This window comes from Saccostrea echinata, unplaced genomic scaffold, assembly GCF_033153115.1.
Source record: "Saccostrea echinata isolate AGI-Se365-2 ecotype Australia unplaced genomic scaffold, CSIRO_AGI_Sech_v1 ptg000025l, whole genome shotgun sequence".
Classification (NCBI taxonomy): Eukaryota; Metazoa; Mollusca; class Bivalvia; order Ostreida; family Ostreidae; genus Saccostrea; species Saccostrea echinata.
The window spans coordinates 13,278,148-13,290,876 of NW_026889774.1; the positions used below are offsets into that span (position 1 = coordinate 13,278,148).

At 29.5% G+C, this 12,729-nt stretch overlaps 2 long non-coding RNA genes across 3 annotated transcripts in view; one reads left to right on the plus strand and one right to left on the minus strand.

The window, feature by feature from the left end:
- LOC133192047 (uncharacterized) overlaps positions 1-12,729 on the plus strand; it is a 29,266-nt gene that overhangs the window by 9,502 nt on the left and 7,035 nt on the right. The window lies entirely within an intron of this gene.
- The window catches only part of LOC133192049 (uncharacterized), a 29,520-nt gene continuing 20,429 nt past the window's right edge, over positions 3,639-12,729 (minus strand). Inside the window, exon 3 of one of the 2 annotated variants that reach the window (XR_009721774.1) lies at positions 3,639-3,758. This is a non-coding gene — a long non-coding RNA (uncharacterized LOC133192049). Of the gene's footprint in view, positions 3,759-10,614; positions 10,755-12,729 lie in introns of those variants that run through there. The other variant, XR_009721775.1, reaches the window with a different exon arrangement.

Genomic DNA, 12,729 nt, shown 5'->3' on the forward strand with positions numbered 1-12,729 from the left:
ATGCAAAACACACAAGAACAAAATAAATAAATAAATTAAATAAAATAAAATTTGATTAATACTGCATTAATCCTAGCAAATGATGCTTATTGAGTGTTTTCCTCCATTATAAATTAATTTTCTTTAAAGCATTCACACCACCTTTCTCTTCATTTTCCTTTAAAATCGATACATGAATAATTCACAGATAAATATTTAATTCATAAATGATAAATATAATGAACGCATTTCTTCAAAACTAAGTTTATTTTTTTTTAATTCTACTCAACTAGAACACACCTCGCATATTTGCCTACTTGAAAGAAAATTGAATATTCCCAGTAAAATTACAAACACCCATACAAGTGTATTAAACCAAGTGCTTAAACTACTGATTTTATTATAAACAGTATTTCTGTAATACATTTTTTCGTATTTATACATGTATTCAATATATTTTACAAATTGATCTTCGAACAACATGTCTCAAAAGCATCTTGTTGAAGGGGAAGTCGTATTTATTTTTAAGTGAAAAAGCTAAAAATACTAGATATCTTGTTTTGAAAAATTACTTTTATAGAGTCAAAAGTTTAAATTTGAAATTCCACTAAGAAACACTTATGAAATTGGATCTAATCAGACCCTTTTTAAAAAAAGAAAATATGGCCAATTTGTCGAAAATCATAAAGTATTCGATTTTAGTATCATTTGTTTACTATATTAAGAATGATGCTTGAATATTCTATTGGATAGTCTATTAATTTTACAAAGTTTTAATATTATAATTTTTGATTTCATGTAAAAGTAGAATACAAGAAACTCTGATTTTAAAAAAAAATCAAATATAAGGTTTTTTTAAGACGTTAAATTTTTACCATTTTTTTAAAAAAAAATTTCTGTTAAATGAATAAAATTGCAGAAAACACTAGAGAAATATGAAACCAGTTTTTAAACTTGCAAGTTAAATTTGATAAATTAAAATGAAAACTTGTAAATGGCCGTATTTGATAGATATCTAAAAAAAAAAAAAAAAAAAAAAAAAAAAAAAAAAAAAAAAAAATTCAGCATACATGTACATGAAATTTTAATAAACATCGTTATTCGATTTTTAAAAAAAAAATAAATAAAGAGGTTTTAATGGACATCGAGAATTAGTAAAGTCAGTAAACATTTCTGTTCTTATTTAGAAATTTATATCTCTTTTTATCAATAAGTTCAGCACTTGTACTTCAAATGTCTTTTTCATATTTCTAGTAATCAAACAATTCTTTATAATAATGCTATATTTTGAATTGACTTTGCCTTGGTGTTGAGTGAAGTGAAGTAAAATTAATCATCATCCAGATTCTATTTCTACACTTCAATAAAAAAAAAAATAGGGGAAAAATAATGAACATTTTTTTTTGGGGGGGGGGGGGGTTGGCAGTTTGATTAATCACTTATTAACATAATGATCTTTCTTTCTATACACCTTTCATATTTTTAAATTTCCCCAATCTCTGAAAAATAAAATATTCCACCGTGTACACAGCCGTAACAGTACAGATTAGTAATATCTTTAAACCACAAATAACCAGTTATTCTTTCAAAACAAAGTCGTTTCCTTAAAACGGTCTACAGAGGGTGAACAGAACAAAAAAATTAAATAAAAAATTGAAAAAAAGAGAAAGAAAATACCCAAAGGCCATCAGGACTTCCAACAATCTAATTTTTCAACAAAAACACAAATTGAAATTAATTTTCACACTATTTTTTGGACACTAAAACTGTTATCTCAATAATTCTAAGATTTAAGTTTTTTGTTAGGGTGACATTTTAGCGGATTTTCTAAAGGTGTGAATGGACATTTTAGCGGAAATTTTAGTGGACAATTAAAAGGGGGAAAATGGTTATCTGTACAAATTCAATGGACATTTTAGCGGATTTTTTTTTTTCAGAGATAATTTTAATTCTCTTTAAGCAATCAATGTAAAGTCAGCAAAAATTGATCAAAGTCAGCAGTTTAATGACTGTAAGTTTTCAACTCTATTGGACCTTTCGATGGTAAAAATTAGAAATTTCACATGAATAAAACTCATTAACACATACATATTCATACTTTAATACTTGTACATATTCATCTGTAATTAGAACACTGAACAGTATGACAGTGGTGGAAAAAGAAACGATTGAGAGAAAAAAAGTCTCGTGCTCATGATGTTCTTGGAGCTGCTCTGTGAGACATTTAAAAGCTCATATAGCCGATCCGATATATTTTTTGATAACGATATCCTTCTAAATTCTACTTCCACCTTCCCGTTGGTGAGAAGGGGACAGTTAACTTAGTCTGGCTAGAAGAGACATTCTAGTATGTATATTTGACTTAATTCTCCCCCTAAAATGTTCCATCTTATTTTAAATTTCGCTTAATTGTTCTAAAAATTGACCACAAATTTTCCATTAAACTTCTTTTTTTTTCGCCAAATGTCCTGTCAATCCACTAAAATGTCCAATGTCGATTTGTTCAGAACCTGTCCCGGGTAGTTTAGAAAAATTAAATCCGGGCCCCAGAGCTATACGATACAGTTTCAGACTTTCAGAATTTGTATATCGTCTAAAAGTTTCATTATAGAAATCATAAAATTTGACGTATTTTTAAAATAGTTTCCCATTCCATGTTCGTAATATTTCAAGTTTTAGTTTATAATGAATATTCATTCTAAGAATGAATGAAATTTTGACCGAAACCTAAGACATCGAGATCCCTTATGCAAGATAAAATAGTTTTCCACATACACCATACAGCAATCTTAAAAAAACAAATAAATGAATAAATGTCGCTTTAGATCTTTTCCCCTCCCCACTAGAAATGATTTAAATCTAAATAAAATGTATATTGAGCAATTTGACAAAATTTCCGCTTACTTCACTTGGCCAGAAGTGCTCGGCGAATTTGTTTAAATAATTACTACATTTAATCAATAATGAGTCGTCACTAATAATTTTATCACTTACGTAAAACGAGACGGGCGTTTTTACTGTTGTGTTTAATGCAATGTGGGGGTAGCTGACCATTTCACAAGTAAGCCTCGATTACATCAATTCATAAGTAACTGAGACAGAGAATGAAAATGAACCTCTTTAGTTCTTTTAATCTTGTACTATCAAATTGATAGAGTTTAGTCTGAATGTTAAGTTGTATTCCGGGACAATTATTTATACTATTGGGAGATTTAAATCTTTTTTTTTCTGACCCTGGATTCAGACTCGTTGCTTCATTTCAGAAGTTTCTATCAGAAACTTAGTAATTGTTTAAAAGTCTTTATAAACTGCAACTTGCACTGTTTTCTCCTTTTTGAGGACAATTTCTGAACTTTATGGATATACGTCTTGTATACGTACCAAGTGTTTTTTTTTAAATCAGCTAGGTAATTCACTTCTCCCACCAAAACATTTATTTATTCATTACCCCAGACTTGCCAAAGTACCATATTTTCTCCTGGATGATGAATGATATTATTGCTGTTCACCAATTTTTATACGTACAAGACTTTATTCCATAAAGTCGTGTTCTTATTTTATTTTCGCATCCTACGTTCAGTACAAACCTGAAAAGTATGCATAGTTATCTTTATCTTGATAAAGAAAACACTTATCTTGCGTTTTATTCAAGTGCATTTTTTTATTTACTCATTTATCGACAGTCGGTGCATTGCACATGATATATCTGAATTAATCTATTTGGAATAAACTTCTTCTACAAGAGGTATCGTCACCTGGGTAAACCGCGTAGTCTCACCCTAAAACATAAAGAGGTCGGTGTCAGATATTATGGATTAGAAGAAATAAATTTATACAATGGGAAAAGAGAAGCATATAGATATCAAAATATGAAAAAAATGAGGACAGTTTAATAAACAGAAGGCTTTTCCGGGCTAAAATACTAAATGTGTATATAATTATGAAGGAAACTGTTTTTAGATAAATAAGATATTGTACTTTATACCAACAGTATATTTTAACTTATTTAACTTCTCCCAGCAGGTGGTCACTGACTTGTCATTATTTACATTTTTCTCCAACCAATCAATTTCCGTCCATTGATCAATTATATTTTTTTAATAAATTTAATCATGAATTTATGAATGTTATGAATGAATAAAATGAAAACATGTACTATATCACGTAGTCATTACATATGGTGATTTTTAAATTTATTTTATTGAAATATTTCAATAGTTTCTTGGTCAATCATTAATTTCAATGTGACCCATTTTCTGTTCATGTCTTCTCTACAGTTAAAAGACAAATAGGAATAGAAAAGAAAAAAAAAAAGAAAATTATAACACTACGTTCGATAAACATTGTGGCACTTTCCTTAAATCTATATCGAGAAGAGACAGGGCAGATGTCTAGTCCTACTTTTACCATCAGTTAAATTGGATCATGAGTGCTCAATCGTATATGATTTAAATAAAGAAAAGGCTGGAATATATACAACTGTCTATCTGTGTGTGTATGAGAAAGAGAGAGAGAGTGGGGGGGGGGGAGGAGGGGGAAGGTTGCCCATTACAATGGTTTTCTACATGTTTAGAAGTTGGCTTAAACTTAATATATAATATACATGTATATATAAACGCACTCACATGCTGCATAATGCATCCCACCTCTCCAACCAAACCACTTTGACTACTTTATAAGGTAAATGTAATTCTGCTCACAAATAGATACAATATGACAACAAACTACACGCATATGTGATTATCTTTCAAGGTTTCTTGAAATATGAAGAAGGGGGTATTGTCTAGTGGACGACTGCGTTTGTCTCTGTTGAGAATTGATCTAAAACTCAGCATTCATTTTCGTTCGTAATTCTGAAGTATTTCAAATCATAAGACGGGCGTGGAATCCCCTCGACTGATGCCCATAACATTTCATGTATGTAATGTTTTGCATATTTATAGACAAAATACTCATATTGCAGACATAAAGTGACAACCAACTATAAAGTTAACAGGAGACGACGGGTATGTCTGACTCAGAAAATGTCAACTGTTTGCATACATTTTCCCTGACAGTCTTTACAATAACGTGTATATATATATATATATATATATATATATATATATATATATATATATATATATATATATATATATATATATATATATATATATATATATATATATATATATATATATATGAGGGGTGATCCAAAAGTTAGGTCACAACTTATAAATAAATGTTCATAATGAAACACTTTCAACAAAATTTTGCATACTAATGTCCCTTTTTTATTTGTGCTTTAAAATTTCATTTAATCATATCTAATACATTTCAAAATATTAAGATAGACACAAAGTTGGGTTTTTGTTTATCGCCGCACGTTAATGACGTCGTTATGACGTTACTTTTTGGAACTCATTTTTCATCTGCAAATCACATGCTTCTATTCAATCATTTTTAATGCCAGTTTCACTTTGCTACATAGTATATTGTTTTGAGTTGGAGTTTTAAAATTAATTGAACTTTGTCCAAATGTTATATCTGTTTATCGCTTTTATGTACATCTTATGTATCGTCGAATTCAATTGTAAGTGACATTAAAGGTTGACTGATCGTTCTTGGACTCATTTTCTATAACCTGACTTAAAACATTGAAAACTAATAGGGTAAATAATTAACATTATAAAAATGCAAAAGTTCAAATTGCATAAAATATTAATGTAACTGAAAGTCAAAATATGGATAGATGCTTTGGAGAAGAATGTGCGTGCGGGGAAGATAAGCGCTACTCTTGAATCCGCTGCTACACTATATACATGTATATACGCTTAGCGGAAAGGACATGAAAATACACTTTGGAAAGCTAATATTTTTTCAGAAATAGCTCAAAACACGACACTCTAGTAGAAGTTTATATGTACATAAAGTAAAACGTATATGTGAGAGACTCAAAACCTTGCAACGATGGAAGACCCGAAAATGAGTGCCGAAAAGTAATGTCATAATGAAAAGTAATGTCATAATGACGTCAATTACATTCTTGACTGCGGCAATAGACGAGACCTAGCGTTGTGTTTACTTAAATATTTCAAAATATATTACATGTACCTGAATGAAATTTTAAGATAAAGGTAAAAAAAAAGATAAAGGTATAAGTATATTAAATTTTGTTGATAACTTTCGATTTTTAAAGATTTATAGCAATCGTGACATTATTTTTTGATCAACCCTCGTATTAGTACATGTATGACAAAGAACAAAAATGTCAGTTTGTACTTGGATTTAGTATTAACAAAATTAACGACTGATCATTGTCTGTAACCATAAGTCCTATTTCATCCACAATATTGTGTTTAAAAGTAGAATCACAATTTTGCCAGTGATTCCTAACATTTTTAACTGAACACAATAGTCATTTTGAATTCCTAGAGTTTACGAATGCGAATTCATTTGCAAAAATATAATCCAGAACTGTTAATCGTAATTATTTATTTAAAAATTGTATCCCATAAGCATTCCATAGCTATAAGGTTTTTATTTGCAAGTATACACATTGCTTCCTAATGCTGTTTTCTTTAAGTCAATGATGCACAGAGAGGCAAGTATACGCGTACATTCAATTTGTAAAACTCAGTCTAGCTTCTCCATGCAGTCTGTGAGGATGGAGTTCTTCCATAAAATAGAAAGAAATCATATAATATTCATATAACGACATTTTTTTAACGGAACCATAAAAATTAATTTCCTTCCTTTAAATCAGACAAAATGGGGGAAATAACATAGTAAATAAATTGAACATAATTCTTTTCAATCATCAGTGACAATTCACTGAACTATAAAATTAATTCAGACATGTATCTTTTTGTATAATTATGATGTGTGTTTAGATCAGACAAAAACAGCTTAAGGTGTAGGAATTTGATTTCCGAAGCCAGTGCCCCCACACACAGTTCTTAGAAAGAAAACAAAATAAATATGCATGTATTCATATAAATGCGTATCTGAAATACTTATAATTGTTTATCTTTTTGTAGGTTGACATTTACACCAGACAAGACAGAATTTCATATGAAATATTTGAAAACTTACAAATTAAAAATATTTTAACGCCATTAACATTGTTCCCGGATATTAAAATTATATAGAATTTGCATTTTTAATAATTATGTTGTTTTGTACCAGGCTTCACTTAAATCAAATCTGCATTTGATATGACTTTAATAAAATAAATTGCAGTCTCTACAATCGTTTAAATATCTGAACAGAAATCATGTATATTGCATTTACGTCAGTATGGTATCATGTTGTAAATTTTGAATTTACTAGGGGGAGGTAAATACAAAATATTCCCCTAGTAAATTCAAAATTTACAAAATTATAATGGTCTACATTTTTAGAAGGGTTTATAAGAATAAAGTGTAGAGGACAGACCGCTTTGAAATAGTGTATTATTTACAGACGCTGGACAGACGAACATCGGGTCTTTAGCATATATATAAAGCTTTTCCGGACAATAATTCAATATCATGTGAAAAAGTATGAGACAAGGAACTTAAATAATATGTGCCCACAACATTGATATGACTATTTCAATAAAATAGACATTAAACCAATAAAAATCTTTATCTTGTATTGATATGACTATTTCAATAAAATAGACATTAAACCAATAAAAATCTTTATCTTGTAAATACGAGATAATATTATCTCGTAATTACTAGAAAAGATCTCGTTATTACGAGAAAAGATCTCGTAATAACGAGAAAATTATCTCGTAATTACGGGAAAATTAGATCTCGTAATTAAGGGAAAATTAGATCTCGTTATTATGAGAAAATTATCTCGCTATTACGCACGTATATAAGTTTTTTTTCTCTTTCCGTCGTTCTTTTTAAGGAATTCAAGATCTGTTGAAGCAGTCTTTCTAATATGTCCTCCACTGGTGGATAAAACGAGGTGTTGGAAGGAATGTCCTCCTAAAATAATTTTATGTACTGAGAAAGGCACGAGGAAAGACCTAATGCTTTAGATCTTGGTACCAATGACCTTTAAAATCAAATTCTAAATTTTTCCCTGAAGGTAGGAAACCTCTACCCTTCCGGAACATCTCAGTCATGCATGTTTCAGTATTTCCGAAAAGACACTGCTAATTTGTATCTGTTTTCCTATATTCAAACAGCGTCTGTCTAGCAATTTTATCTACTATCCAAAGGAAAGATCATATACTTTTTGTAAAAAATAAATTAGTAAATATTTATCAAGTCGTTGTAAAAAAAGGCAATTTTAAAATCTTATTTTGCACCAGTGTTTACAAAAAAAAATTACTCCTCTACTATGCTAAATTTCGCAATAAAAATAATTTTTAAAGAACGTAGGGACTTCCAGGGGCTTGGAAGACTGGACCCACTGAGTCTGAAGACGGTCCAAGATTACTTAAAGGATTTATCAATATACATTATTCTATATTCCCGGTATATGCTTAAGTCTGCTGGATTTCCTTGTTTTGAAATCTTTTTTTATAGTGATAATATATTTTGATAAAATTATTCACTCGGCACAATTCATAGTTTGTACAACTCAATACTATACACGATATTTCTCGAAATTACGAGAAAATTATCTCGTACATACGAGAGTATTATCTCTAAGTACGAGGTAACTATCTCATAATTACAGATAATCATTATCACGAGATAATTTTTCTCGTTATTACGAGATAATTTTCTCGTAATATAACGAGATATTTTCTCGTAATATAACGAGATATTTTCTCGTAATATAACGAGATATTTTCTCGTAATTACGAGACAGTGGGTTGTTTTGTTTACTTGATACTAACATAGACTTTCGTAAGTTTGAGTACATATGATACTAAAAAAAAATTACATGTATATGAATTTGAAGAGAAATATACATTAATATGAACAGTGTATAGGTTTTTAAAAAATCAAAATGTACATTTTCCAACGATTTATTTTCGAAAGTTTTAATCACAATAAAGACACCCCCCCCCCCCCCCCTCAGAAGAAAAACGTGTTTAGCCCTTCTTGAACTGTAGACTGTTGCTAAACTGAAACAAGATTACGATAAAAACTGCATCATCAATCAGTCACAATTTAAACAATATTTTATTATGTAATTAACATTGCAATTACTATAAACGGCGAAGATGCTTAAACAGTAAACTCAAAGAGGTGGCTCAGTGGTGTGCATCCATACACGCAATTGGACAATTACTTTTTCCGCTATCAAATTATAAGAAACAAACTATATAAGTACACGTTAAAAAATACTCCTGAAAAATGTTTGAGAAAGCACGAATGAAAATTTCCAGAAATTGAAGAAAAAAAAAAGTTTCGAAAATATCTTGTCAATTTCTTGTCAATCTTTGGACATTAGCAAAGTATCATTCAAAAAGGTTAAGGCTGTGAAGCTGGAGCTAGGGACCCACAAACTTTAATTTTAACAAGTATATGTGTGAATCTACCCAAAAATTTTTATCGCGCAAAATTTCTTCTACATAAGCGGCGGATGAAAGCCCAAATTATCATTACATTATTAATATTATTCAGGCAAATATATAAACTCTTTACAGCGTTTCATAATGAACGAATGAAAAAACTTAGTAGTTATAAATAAGAAATTAAAAAAAAAAACCTGAAACATAATTTAAAACGTATAAGATCTGCACATACAGTATAAACGAAAACCAATATGCAGTATTTTATTTGTCTTTTTTGCTTATTTTGCTCTTTGTAATGTATTTTTGTGTATCTTTGCTTTTTTTTGGGGGGGGGGGGGGTGGTTGCTCTTCAAAATTATTCCACTACAGAGTTTCTACAGTAGATGGGTGATGTGTTAATTTCAAGTTCTAATATACATGTATATTTCATGGCAATGGGGTCATAAAATGTTAAAAGCTAATGACTTATCTAATAACGAATCTGGACATGGAACTGTTCTATAGTACTGTAGTATGCATTTCTTATTTCAGAAGGATTTCTGATTCGGATATGAAATTTCAGGGTATAAATATGTATAATTCGTATTTGGACATGACATTGCCCAAAAAAGTGTGCAATGAGAACTCTTAGGAATATTACTTCTTTTGCAAAATATCTTTGGAGCACGTGATGCATCCTTTTCAGTATGTAGTGATATATCCGCACATGTAGGTAAATGCATGTAAATGTAAAAAAACAAAAACAAAAAAACAAAACAAAACAAAAAACAACACCCATAAATCCTTTATTAAAGACCACTTGCTACAAACATTTTTTTCTCAAAAACCATAAAAATATACAATAGAGTTATGATAATTAAGTATAACCATATTAAGTTTAATTTTTATTCAAAATTTCTCATAGTGTCCTTTAAATAGATTTTTTTTTAAATTGACTATATTTATAAAGTGAAAGAAAGTGTGAATTCTGAATATCATAGATAATTTAGCATTTCTTTATATTTTAGTAATATGATAGTTAGATCATATACAACCAAAATATACCGAAAAATAGATACCAATCACGCATCCAATGTTTTAGCATGTGTTCTCTTAGTAATAATTATATCAAAAAATAAATTTAGTTTATCAAGATACAAATGTAACATTATATAGCCATTAAAACAGAATTACAATAGTATTTTCATCATAGATGGTATTTAAAACTGGGTCTTTAAGACAGATGGTATCCAATACCGAAAAAAATGGACGGGGTGAATCACGTGACTGCATTATAGACGTTATCCAATATTGAAAGTTGAGCAGATATATTCGAGTGCCACAATACCTAGAAATTGACAAAAAAATATGACGTATGGAATTATTGACGTGTTCTAGTTTCGATATATCCGGTGGCATAAAAGCAATGGTTAAACATACAGACACAGAAAGATGTCTTGCTTAAAAGTGCTGTTGGATAATTTTCAGAAAGAAGAATTACATTTTCTAAAAAGATTAAAACTGTTTTGGGAAACTGCAGTTTTTCGAAAATGGGCAGTAATGTACAACTAAACACAACTAAAAATCTTCTGATGGTATTCATGGTAAAATATCGGTAAGTTAAGTATTTTAAATATTTATATACACCCATTACAATCATGAACATCTAAGTCAAAAATTGAGAAGAGTAGTTCTCAAAGATAGTGTTTATTTTAAATCACTTTACGAAGTTTTCTTTTTTAGTTTTTTTTTTACCTTTCAATTTTCATTTATAATGAAATCCTATCGTATACTTTCTTTTAAAATAGAAGACATTTTCATTTTCTCACTAAACAATTGAATGTTGCTTATTATGTCAAGATCAAGATACAAGTTGAACTAATTTTTTTTAAACAGTAAAAATATGTACACACGTTCAGTTTTCATTTTTGGACTTGTGTTTTATAACAAAGTGATAGGATTCTTCCTAAAAGTATCCCTTGGTAACTTTGCAGAAGGGGAACTATGTTTGATAGAGAAATCATGATATCCTGCAACCTTAGTGTAAAACAACTTCTTACAGGTATTAGATAAATACTAAATAGCAATATCATTTCATCAACAGTAAAAATTTTAATTTTTTGCAACCCTTATTGTTTGTTTGTTTGTTGTTCATCCGAAGTACCGATCTCCACGTCCCACAGTGGGATTCGAAACCGCGACGTGAGGATTAACTCCTTACTTCGCGACTCTAGAGCAGACGCTCTAACCACTGCGCCACGCGCAACCCTTATTGTAAAGATTACCCAGTTTACTGTCTACTGTCTATCATGTTTAAATAAATGACCGACTGCAGGTGCTTGATACATATAATCTATTTGATCCCTCTCTCTCTCTTACACATACACAGAGACAAATAAAGGTTAACATAAATAGTCTCATCTCTCGTTTTGTGAAAGTTTTGACCAAAATAGAACATGCAACACTTTGAACAAAAAACCCTTTGATTATTATGTTTAAGCTAAAATTCTTTTTATCCGGTAATCAGGGATAAACAGTGCAAGAAGTATATAATCTGTTAAAACAACCTCTGAATTTACATAAAATCTTATAAAAATAAGACTGCATTTTTATTTTATAAAGATCAGTAGTTGTTGATTCTTAAGCTTTCATGAAATGTGTCAATCCCCTCCCCACCCCCACCCCTATTTCAAATGAGAGAAACGTTACATTTTTTTCTTTAAAAAAAAGAAGCTATCACTGAAAATAAAATAGAATTAAAAAAGGAAGATAAGAAGCTCATAAGACAAATTCTTAACAGTTTTGTAAAAGACAAATGATTTCTTCGGGTTTTTCTTTTTCTTTTTTTTTCTTTTTGATAAGCTTTACTTAAATAGCTTGTCTGTCGTTCCCGTTATCTAGCTTGTTTTCCTGTTTAGAAACTGTCGCACTATATACCTGCAACTGTTATGATTTTTTTTAACATTAAGGACTAATAAGAAATTATTAGACCTTTTTTGTTTCAGACTAATTATTTCAAAATATGAACACGATGTGTCATTTTTCCCGTGTTTAACTTCCATCAAATTTTATCACTGGAAATTTTGAAAAGGCCTTGATATTACAGAATATTTATTGTAAGAACATAAATGTCTGTTTAAAGAGTATCAAAAACACGGAAACCTCTGTAACATTACAAATTACAGAAGTTAAAAGTTACTCAAAAAAGTCTACAATCACGTGGAGAGAGGTAAAAAAAAATGTCTCTACATTTAAGATTTAATCATTGTTAAGAAAAAAAGTAGGTTATTTAAACAATGAAATACTTTCTTAGGTTGTTAAAA